At 38.6% G+C, this 12,099-nt stretch overlaps 1 protein-coding gene across 11 annotated transcripts in view; it reads right to left on the reverse strand.

The window, feature by feature from the left end:
• MARCHF8 (membrane associated ring-CH-type finger 8) overlaps positions 1–12,099 on the reverse strand; it is a 158,714-nt gene that overhangs the window by 44,074 nt on the left and 102,541 nt on the right. For 2 of the 11 annotated variants that reach the window (XM_077878558.1, XM_077878559.1), the window contains exon 3: positions 3,305–3,391. The exons of the other annotated variants lie outside the window; for them this stretch is intronic. The gene's annotated coding sequence lies outside the window, so the exon portion shown is untranslated. The remainder of the gene's footprint in view (positions 1–3,304; positions 3,392–12,099) is intronic. 11 annotated transcript variants of the gene reach the window in all.

The raw sequence follows: 12,099 nt of genomic DNA on the forward strand, positions 1-12,099 counted from the left end.
GGTAAAAGGAATGAGGGAGGAAGGGGAAAGGAAAGGAAAGGAGAGGGAGGGGAGAGAGAGAGAGAGAGAGAGAGAGACTGTTTCCACACACATGAACCGTTTTGTTATGGCTGCCCAAGCAAACTAATATAGTTCATAAAAAGGATTCAGAAAAATTCAGAAAAAATTATTAAGTAATCTATATTTATCTCAAAAATAAAACTCAGGTATTTTTAAGGAATAATAAATACAGCACATAATATTTTATAATATAAAATTTATATATATTATATACATATTATATTTTTTTTAATTTTTTTAAATTTTTATTTATGATAGTCACACAGAGAGAGAGAGAGAGGCAGAGACATAGGCAGAGGGAGAAGCAGGCTCCATGCACCGGGAGCCCAACGTGGGATTCGATCCCGGGTCTCCAGGATCGCGCCCTGGGCCAAAGGCAGGCGCTAAACCACTGCGCCACCCAGGGATCCCCATATTATATTTTATAAATATAATTTGTATTATATATTTATTATATAGTAATTATATGTAATAATATATGTAATGATTAATATATAATTAATATAATTATTACATATAATTAATATATAAAACTTAGAGCACAGTCATTACAATTATAAGTCAGGAAAAAAACAATTACATCACAAAATTTTAGGGGGGAAAGCTTATAAAACTGTATTTCAACACATGGACTAGGCAATTTATTTAAAGCTATGCAAAATGCACCAATAGTTGTCTTCAGTAAAATACAGTTCAAATTTATAGTAATGTGATTATCTGCTTCATTTTTTAAGCTAGCTTTCTTTCTTCTTTCTTTCTTTTTCTTTCTTTCTTTCTTTCTTTCTTTCTTTCTTTCTTTCTTTCTCCTTCCTTCCTTCCTTCCTTCCTTCCTTCCTTCCTTCCTTCCTTCCTTCCTTCCTTCCTTCCTTCCTTCATTTTTTCTTGGCCATTCATCTATATTCTCTGGACTTCAATTTTGTCCTTTATAATACGGGCTTGTATGGAAGTGGGCAGGGCAGAGAAGTTAACAGAGCTGGTAACTCTGAGCTCTAAATGTGGTATATCTGTGGGGAATATGCTGCCCTCTTTAGTTCTACTCAGCACCACACATACTGCAGTTTTAAACTTACCCCAAAGATATGAATAAATAGGTTTATAGTTCTAAAAACCCTTCTGACACAGACTAATACTTTTTTAAATGTTTAATGTAGGGACGCCTGGCTCAGCGGTTGAGCATCTGCCTTCCATTCAGGGTATCCCAGGGTCCAGGATCGAGTTCCACATCGGGCTCCTTGTGGGGAGCCTGCTTCTTCCTCTGCCTGTGTCTCTGCCTCTCTCTCTCTGTGTCTCTCATGAATAAATAAATAAAACCTCTATAAATAAATAAATAGCACAGCAAAAGAAACAGTCAACAAAACTAAAAGACACCCTATAGAATGGGAGAAGATATTTGCAAATGACGTATCAGATAAAGGGCTAGTTTCCAAGATCTAAAAAGAACTTATTAAACTCAACAGCAAAGAAACAAACAATCCAATCATGAAATGGGCAAAAGACATGAACAGAAATCTCACAGAGGAAGACATAGACATGGCCAACAAGCACATGAGAAAATGCTCCGCATCACTGGCCATCAGGGAAATACACATCAAAACCACAATGAGATACCACCTCACACCAGTGAGAATGGGGAAAATTAACAAGGCAGGAAACAACAAATGTTGGAGAGGATGTGGAAAAAGGGGAACCCTCTTGCACTGTTGGTCAGAATGTGAACTGGTGCAGCCACTCTGGAAAACTGTGTGGAGGTTCCTCAAAGAGTTAAAAATAGACCTGCCCTACGACCCAGCAATTGCACTGCTGGGGATTTATCCCAAAGATACAGATGCAGTGAAACACCAGGACACCTGCACCCCGATGTTTATAGCAGCAATGTCCACAGTAGCCAAACTGTGGAAGGAGCCCTGGTGTCCACTGAAAGATGAATGGATAAAGAAGATGTGGTCTATGTATACAATGGAATATTACTCAGCCATTAGAAATGACAAATACCTACCATTTGCTTCCACGTGGATGGACCTGAAGGTTATTATGCTGAGTGAAATAAGTCAATCGGAGAAGGACAATCATTACATGGTCTCATTCATTTGGGGAATATAAAAAATAGTGAAAGGGAATAAAGGGGAAAGGAGAAAAAATAAGTGGGAAATATCAGAAAGGGAGATAGACCATGAGACACTCCTAACTCTGGGAAACGAACTAGGGGTGGTGGAAGGGGAGGTGGGCGGGGGGTGGGGGTAACTGGGTGATGGGCACTGAGGGGGGCACTTGATGGGATTAGCACTGGGTGTTATTCTATATGTTGGCAAATTGAACACCAATAAAAAATAAATTTATAAAAATAAATAAATAAATAAATAAATAAATAAATAAATAGTTAAATGTAACATGACATGAGTAGAGGGATTATTTTCCTAGAAATATATTAGTGAATACCATCTTTTCCAAATGAATTTTCCATCAATTTTCATTTTTTTTTGAACATGAAATAAAGTTATGCTAAAAAACATTAAAGGTCTTTTTATTCATCATTAATATTTTTAAAACTTTAAAAAATAATAAAACTTTAACTATACAAACAGTAAAATAAACAGATTTTAATTTCTGCTATTTAAAAACTATATATCTAATAAATCCATACACCCTTAAGGGGTATATAGCTGAAAAATCTTTATCAATACAAATCAGAATACATTAGCTATAAAAGTTATTATAGAAATTGTAGCACTGTAAACACTTCCTACAGTGCTGTATACGCAAGTAACCTTTATAGAAAGACTATTCAATTTCTTTAATATAGAATGTATTCAGTCAGGGAACATATTTACTGACCACATACTGTGTGCCGGGTACCATTCTAAGCCCTTGGGAATGATCAATGACCAAAACAAAGATTCTTACTCTTGGAGTGCCTGGGTGGCTCAGTCGTTGGGTGTCTGACTCTTGGTTTTGGCTCAGGTCATGATCTCAGGGTCTTGGGGTGGAGCCCCACAACAGGCTTTGTGCTTAGCTAAAAGTCTACTGGAGATTATCTCTCCCTCCCCCTCCCCCTCTGCTCTTCCCTCTGCTTATACACTAAGTAGGTAAAATCTTAAAAAAAAAAAAAAAAATTTCTACTCTCGTGGAGCTTGAGAAAATGGTGCAGGAGACTACTGGTCTCAGCTTAGAGTATATCTGTTCACAACATGTTTGTTCAGTGAAGAGTTTCAAAACTATAAATGATATTTCATGGTGAAATACATACATCCAATTTGGTCCAGATGCCTTGAGGTTCTGATTTCCTTTCATCTTCACTATCTTTGTCCCTTATAGCTCAAGGGCATCTCATAGCCTCAGCAAAGTTAAGAGAGAGAGAGAGAGATATGAAATCAAGCAGACATGCAAATGGAAACATTAGAATGTCCCTGTCAAATGAATTACATGCTTGGCTTAGACACACACACACACCACACACAATAATACCAAGAAACAGAACTAAGAGCCTTTGTTACTGTTCCATCTTTATGCATTTTCCATCCTATAAGAAACTAAAAAAATCTTCCCAGCAAGAAGAACTAAGCAAGGAAGCTTTTGAAAACAATACTTGCCCCAAAAAATGCAAGTGGAGCCTGCAGCTGTACTCATTTGAATTATAAACTAACCTGCCTTCTCCAGGATTTTCCAAAGCCATAATTCCATGATTTAAATTTAAGTGGGCAACATCACATCAATAAAAGACATTTTTTATACTAGCAGGAGGATATAATATAAACTCCTTTATACTTTATATACTTAAATGTTTCTTTGGCTTAAGAATACTTTTCACAATTTCAAGGAACAGTTTTGTTACAAAGTACATACTTGAAAATGGAATTAAACTGCTAAGCTTCTCTGGTTGAGAACCTCAATGGTGAGGTATCTTTGAACAATTCTAGTTTTATATATTAATTCCATTAAGACCTAATAGCATCCCTAAAATCAGTGAGAATCTGGCCACTGCTGACAGAACACTTCTCCTACCTGAAGCTTCATTTTCCAGCAAGACGCATTGGGGAGCCCTCAGTGCAGCTCTCCCCAGCAGCATGTTCCTGGGTTCATCTGCACAGCAGCTGCCGCCCTACAGCAGCCAGCAGAAGCACATCACCACAGCTGGACTTGTAAGGGCTTGCTGGAGCCCTTGGCATACCACTGCTGTGATCAAATTGGACTACTTCCTCCAGCTGATTTCCAAGGAACGAGATAGTGAATGAATAATTCATGACAAGTCCGTTCCAGCAACCCATTTCTGCTCTATGGACTGCAATTGCAATGTAAAGATTCTAAAGCATATACTTGCTAGCAGGCAAAGAATGAAAGTTCACTTTTCTAGTCAATTACAGTAAATGTTAGTAGATCTGTTTGCTCTTCTTTCATGCTAACCTGTCACCCAGACTTACTTAAGAGATTTTTTTTTAATGTAGGAAAATTACAGTAAATGTTAGATCTGTTTGCTCTTCTTTCATGCTAACTTGTCACCCAGACTTACTTAAGAGATTTTTTTTAATGTAGGAAAGGTAAATGATTAACCACAGGTATCTGACACATACACACACAAAATTTTTTCTCCATAAAACCTGTCTTACACAGTGGTTTCTGGTGGTAGGAAAAGCAGCAAAGTGCTTGCTGTAAGATCAGCAGGTCAGTACTTAACATTTAACAAAAGACCAGTTCCAGCAGAGCACAGGAAATTATCACATGGTCGGGGAGGGGAGTTTCAGTATCAATGCCAGGAAACAAATTGCTTCAAAGGGGAATTTTCCTGGTCTCTCAGGCTATAAATATAACTTTCATCTCATTGGTATTCTTCTAGGAAAAACATGAACATTCATTTTCACCAATTTGTCAGTGGTTACATATTTCCAAAGGAGTGATATCTAAAGTAGAATTCTCTGCAGCCGGACACATGATGATGCCAAGAGGAACTTGTAAAGAAAACGGAAGGCCCATACCCCTTCTAGCTCAGTTCCACCTCCAGGAAGTCCAATCTTACACCTATCACTTTTACCTGTTTCAATCTTTCTTTCCTTTTCTTCTGCACTCACTGGGAATATCTCAAGCTTGTGCTGTGTTAGTAAGTTCATTTTCCAGCCATGACTATTCTGTTCCTAGCTACTTCTGATTTATTTGTTCTGCAAACTGGTTCTCCATGTGACTCCTTGGCTCTGTATTCTTCCCTTTTCACCTCATTCTGTTATTTTATTTTTTTCATTATTTTATTATATCATTTCTGAGCCTGTTGTTTTATGAAACTCAGGTTCTTAATAGTCTACTCCTTAATAGCTAACTCAAGAATTCTCTGCATTTTGAAGGGAAATTAGTATTTCTTCCAGAATAGATCCTGCATCCTTCTTCTGCATGTACTGTACCTTTCCCTCCATCCTGCCACAGGCTTGCAATGCCCTCTTGTTGGTTCAAGCTTCACAGGGTTGTTCTTTAGAGCACCTCTGCCTGTGTTACTGTGTAGTCTAGGGGAGCCCCTCCCCTTCCAGCTGCGTTCTAACTGCTGTTCACTGAGTGTGAAAGGAGAAGGGAACCAGCTCCGCTGCGACTAGGGCTATAAGCAGCCCTAACTCTGAGTTTCTCTCCCAGGGATATATTCTTTTCCTCCAAACATTAATTCCCTCAATCCTTGAGGAAGTTCATCCCCACCAGAAAGAGTCTGGCCCAGGTTGTTCTCTTCTTCCTTTGCAGTCAATCCTCTCCCCCAAATCCTGACTACCCACTCTCCACTCCTACCCAGTCCTGTCACCTGCAGTTCACTCTATGCCTTTTTTTCCACTTACTGTTCTCCAAACAGATTTGCCTGATCTACGTTCCCTTCTGCCAAGTGTTCTGCTACCTCCCACTGTGCTGATGAAGATAATCAGCTCTAGGGTTTAGGGCTAGTCTATCTTCCTTCTCTACTTCTCTCCCAGCCTAAACATACCAAACTCATAATCTCCAGTGTGCTTTTATCACATGAAAGAAATACTCAGGCAAAGGCTTCCAGTCACCTGGAATTCCCAGTGTTCCTACAGCATTGCCTACACTGACTCATGCTCCTCACAGACATTAGGGATTTTGCAGTACTTTGATCACTATCCTTTTCTCTCAGAGAGCTTCTGCACAGGCTGGATTTAAGGATGACTCTGAGCCAAATACTCTGAATTCTCGGAAACTTTCATTTCTCTCAATGACCATTTTTAAAAATTAACTGTAGGTATGTTTCTGCCAGTTTTTATCCAATTTGCTATTCATATCACTAAATCTAAAAAAGTGAATATTTTGAAATTTGGCTTTATTCTGCCATCTTAAGATGGAAACCACACTACTTAAAAAAATAATAATAATAATCTGATATGGCCGCATCAAAAATAGTTCTAATGCAAAGACTTGTGGCACAACAGACATTATATCAGTAGATCATAACAAAATGACTACAGTGGATGTGACAGGTTGCTGTTCCTTCTTCCTTTTCGGTAGCAGAACCCCCAATTCTCAGGATGCCTGAGTGGCTCAGTGGTTGAGCATCTGCCTTTGGCTCAGGTCATGATCCCAGGGTTCAGGGATAGAGTCCTGCATCAAGCTCCACGCAGGGAGCCTGCTTCTCCCTCTGCCTATGTCTCTGCCTCTGTCTCTGTGTCTCTCATGAATAAATAAAGAAAATCTTTATTTTTTTAAAGATTTTATTTACTTATTTATGTTAGAGAAAGAGAGAGAGGGGCAGAGACACAGGCAGAGGGAGAAGCAGGCTCCATGCTGGGAGCCCGACGCGGGACTCGATCCCGGGACTCCAGGATCGTGCCCTGGGCCAAAGGCAGGCACCAAACCACTGAGCCACCCAGGGATCCCAGAAAATGTTTAAATAAATAAAAAGAACCCCCAATTCTCTTCAGTATTCCCCTCTCCCCAGAGTCATCATTTGTGACTCACCCTTTGTCCCTATAGTAGGTTGCCTGGCAAGAGCCCACTTATGGTGAGATCTGCTGGAGACATCCAGGAATACCTTCTCATGCTTAGAGAGAGCAACTAGTTTTTCTTCCTTTCTTCCTCCCATGTACAAGGCTATGTACAGTCCTGAATGCTACTGACAACAGCTACAACATTCAGGGAAATCTGCCTATAATGAAGTATATTCCAAACAGAGCAAACAGAACCTGGGTCCTTGAGAATGTCTCTGATTTGTATCAACCACTCTAAGACCCATCTTTCCTTTAATATAGACTTCCTTTTATACGAGCTAGCAAATTTTCATTGTTTAAGACAGGTTGCATGGTTGTTCTGTTACTTGTAGCTGAAAACATACTTACAGATAGCATTTGGATTATCTGTTTACATTATCAAACCCTCTTTTGTCTGGCTGTATATTTTTATTTTATTTATTTATTTATTTATTTATTTATTTATTTATTTAATAATAAATTTATTTTTTATTGGTGTTCAATTTGCCAACATGCAGAATAACACCCAGTGCTCATCCCGTCAAGTGCCCCCTCAGTGCCCGTCACCCATTCACCCCCACCCCCCACTCTCCTCCCCTTCCACCACCCCTAGTTCGTTTCCCAGAGTTAGGAGTCTTTATGTTCTGTCTCCCTTTCTGGCATTTCCCACACATTTCTTCTCCCTTCCCTTATATTCCCTTTCACTATTATTTATATTCCCCAAATGAATGAGAACATATAATGTTTGTCCTTCTCCGATTGACTTAGTTCACTCAGCATAATACCCTCCAGTTCCATCCACGTTGAAGCAAATGGTGGGTATTTGTCGTTTCTAATGGCTGAGGAATATTCCATTGTATACATAAACCACATCTTCTTTATCCATTCATTTTTCGATGGACACCAAGGCTCCTTCCACAGTTTGGCTATTGTTGGCTGTATATTTTTAAAATTAACAAAGAACTTCAAGCTGATTATTAAGAATCAAGTATGGCTAAAGATGCTCCAAAAAATATCAATGATTCTCAGAATTAAGAGAGACAAAGATCATCTATTCTAACCCAACAGAAAGCTGAATCCTTGCATAATATTGCAGCACTGGCTGTTTCTTCTTAATACTGCCAGGAACAGAGTTCTCCAACCACATCCTAAGGCAAACAATTCACTTCACTCCACTGATAAATGAATCCTTATTTACTGTCAGGCTCATCATCCTTGGCCTGAAGTGTCTATTGTAATACTGGATTTAAAAGCAAATTAAAGAGAGGGCAAGCAGTTTGGCACAATGCTGGCAGCAACAGTAACAAGGTACACTGGGACACCAATTTTCCCTAGAGTATCAGTTAGTTGGCAGAATTGTGAATCCACTAGCATTTAACCAGATTATTAAAACTCTTTTTTTCATGGACTGTACACATGTACAATTCTACTCTGTTAAAGTTTTAGGGCCTCCTTCCACTCCCCACTGTAAGAGTGACAATGTGAGGGATGCCTGGGTAGCTCAGTCAGTTAAGTGTCTGCCTTCGGCTCAGGTCATGATCCCAGAACCTTGATTGAGATAGAGCCCCATGTCTGGCTCCCTGCTCAGTGGGGAGCCTGCTTTTCCCTCTCCACCCTGTTTGTGTGCTCTCTCTCGCTCACGCTCTCTCTCTCTCTCTCTCTCTCTAATAAGATCTATTTGATCTCAGGGGCTCAGAATAGTCTGCTTAAGGATTCTAGAACTCTCTCCCTCCCTCTCTGCCCCTCCCCTGACTCCTGCACATGTACACATACTCTGTCTCTAAAATAAGTAAATCTTTTTTTTTAAAGGGCCTATAACTGTTGTAAGAAACTAAAGCTAAAGAGAAGATTTTGAAACAGAGTCATTCAAATTTTCTTATATTTCCCATGTTCTCTTCAGCAGTCTGAAGTTTGGATAAACATGCTAAATATACAGTAAGTAAGGGTTTTCAACATTTTTTTCCATGATGAACCATCAGAAAAGCATAAAAGATTGCTGGGTAAAATATTAATTCGGGAAGCCTAGGTGGCTCAGTGGTTTAGTGCCACCTTTGGCCCGGGGCCTGATCCTAGAGTCCCGGGATCAAGTCCCACGTCGGGCTCCCTGCATGGAGCCTGCTTCTCCCTCTGCCTGTGTCTCTGCCCTCCCCCTCTGTCTCTCATGAATAAATAAATGAAAATCTTTTAAAAAAATATTAATTCTACATGATAAACCTATTTTAAGATTTTAAATTTTAAGACAATCATTTTAGTCATCAATACAGTAGACTGTTTTTATATATTTTAAAATATAAAAAACTTTTGGAGTTTCTTACTGTCTTTGAACTACTGTCATCTATTCATTAACTTAACTTCCTCTTTTCAAGTATCTGTATGCTCTGGGTTTAAAAATTCTCACTGAAAGAACGAACCACCCTTGAAAACTTTAAAACATATATATTTTCTGGTAAAGTTTATTTCTCCAAAGGTTATTTCATCTGGCAGCTGAAACAACAGATGATGAACTCACAGCATATTCCAAGTATTTCAAAAATTTTTTATTGCTTTTGCATATCTGAGGTAAAAGTTCTGATTATGGAGGACCTGGCTTTCAGAAAAAATATGAAATAGGGCAAGATGGTGGTTGTCAGACAAGCCCCTCCAACTTTTATAAAAACTGTGCATCATAGCTGGACTGCCCCAGAATACTTTTACGTTTATGCTACAGTGCCACATGAAATGCAGGATAGCAAGCCCTAGGTGAGATAGAACACAGAGCTTGTGGCTTGATTACAGTATACATGTACTCTCCCCACTGATGACATTCCAACTAAGACCTTCAAATTCTTAAGACCATTACAATGACATGTCCCTGAAGCAGCAGAAAATATAAAAGGAAAGCACTCATAACTCTGCCTGCTTTTAGTTAACAGTCATTCATGGCTTTTCTCTGTCAGTGCCACTATCCTGAAGACCCTGATGATGAATTCTTGGCTTGCCAGCTCTTGAACATTCTTAAAACCTGCTCCTTCAAATGTTGCCCAATACTCTGGATAAGCTATCTGGTTTGCTCTGCTTCTCTACTATATGCTTGTTTTGGTCTCTGAGAAGGACTGGTCTTTCTCGGTTACTAAAAAGTTACTCAAGAGAGCACCCAGCATGGGAACCTAGTAGACTGTTCTACATTATCTCTAGAATGCCAGGCCTAGCCTGGCCTGCTGATAACAGCTCAGCAGCAAACTGTGCCCTTAGACACTGGTACAATTTTCTACCTGGAGCCTTCTTCCCACTTATCTGCCACATACAAGAGCATTCTCAAAGTTACCAGTATCATATCATTGCTCTACACCACAATGTTTCTAATATAGCATGCGTCATATACCAATTAAAACAACTTAGCTTTCATCAAACCACTGTATTTGTCAGAGGACCTGGGGACCTTGCCGGTTTTATAACAGAAGCATTGAGAATCCCACTACTACAGAAATTCTAACAGGTGTGTTGGGAGGAAGTCTACACAAGAAAATCTTTCCTAGATTTTTCCAAATGCCACTGCATACTTTTTTGACCTACTCCTAAAATGAAAATACAAATATTTGAGTAGAATCATAACTACCACTTACAAAAGGTTGAGTATGTCTTCATTCAAACTTGGATAGCTATATGCTACAAGGGACGTCTGTTGATGAATAAAATTTCATTCATTCCCAGGACCCTTGCACCCTGGGGCTAGAATGCAGCTTGGCTCCCCATGAGTTCCCAGCATCCCCACTCCACATGTCCTCAGTTGTAGTACTGCCTTTAAAGACAGAGGTCCCCTCCATTTGCACTCCCCCATCAAGGCTGGGTGCTTCATGGGTTCCAGGTATCTCCTTCCTCTGTGGTCCCCTCTGTATTTTCCCCCTCTCCTCAATTAAAGTTCTGTCCTGGGGAAAAGAAAATCATCTCTACCAGTAAGGAACCTGTATGTACTCTGTTATGGGATATAAACAAATAACTACAGGTAACAACCACGTGGTAGAATTTTTAAAATGCCACATCAGAGATACAGATACTATTTTTTCTTTCTCTCTTTTACCTACTACAACTCATTCATGGAGGAAGAGAATGGAGAATGAAGAGGAAGAACAGAGTCTTTAATGGGCTTATGAATTAGAGAATTTATAAATACCTTCCATAGACCTACTTAAATACAGAAAAAAAAATCAGAGTATTCACAATAATAACATTCTTAAACACTAATGCTTGAATACTTGACATAAAGCACAATATATTATTAAACATATAATTTAGCAAACTAAATTATATCAGATTAAGTTCTTCAATATTAGAAAAATTAATGCTAAAGTAGTATGTAGGCCAAGATAAAAAGTACAAATGAAGATTTGTACAGTTTGGGTAAAGCAAAATCAGACTTAGGATAAAGAATGGGACTAGGGTCTAAAATAGGTGTCAAGTAGGATTCAGATCTGGGCCAGTCATCAGGTTTCCAAGGGAACTCAATTGCATGCTTTTGTTTTGTTCTAAAGACTGATATAGGCTATGAAGTCCTTTCTACCACACAAGAGAGGATGTGGAGCAAATACTAAGGTAAGATTACTAAAACCTAATGCAATTACTGTACTACTAAAAGCAAATCAGTCTGGCAGCAAGAATATAATTTCATTTTTTATTAATAGGAGGTAGAAAATATAAAAAATTTTGAGAATGAACTATAACTAGATCAAATATTTCATAAGATTCAGTTAAGAGGTATTAACTTTGTTGAATGATACACATTTTATCTGAAAGAAATCACAAAATATTTTTATCCTCATATTTTACCTGAAATACCCTGAAAAACTGTACAGTCCAAGAAGATTTTTAAAACAATTGGCTTCACCAGCAAGTACCTACTTCAGCTGCTCAAATACAACATTACTCTATGTCTATGATCCATCATAATAACTGAGAACTGAGAATACCTGAAAAATCAGCTTATCTTTAAATATGTTATTTTTAAAAACAAACAAAACACTTTTATCACATGAAACTTACTTAGCTCTGCTCTCAAAGGTTTCTCCCTCAAAAGCTTTTGATTGAACAACAGTAATTGAGGGTGGAAGAAATGAAATCACTTTTG

The sequence above is a fragment of the Canis aureus genome, chromosome 29 (genome assembly GCF_053574225.1).
Source record: "Canis aureus isolate CA01 chromosome 29, VMU_Caureus_v.1.0, whole genome shotgun sequence".
Lineage (NCBI taxonomy): Eukaryota > Metazoa > Chordata > Mammalia > Carnivora > Canidae > Canis > Canis aureus.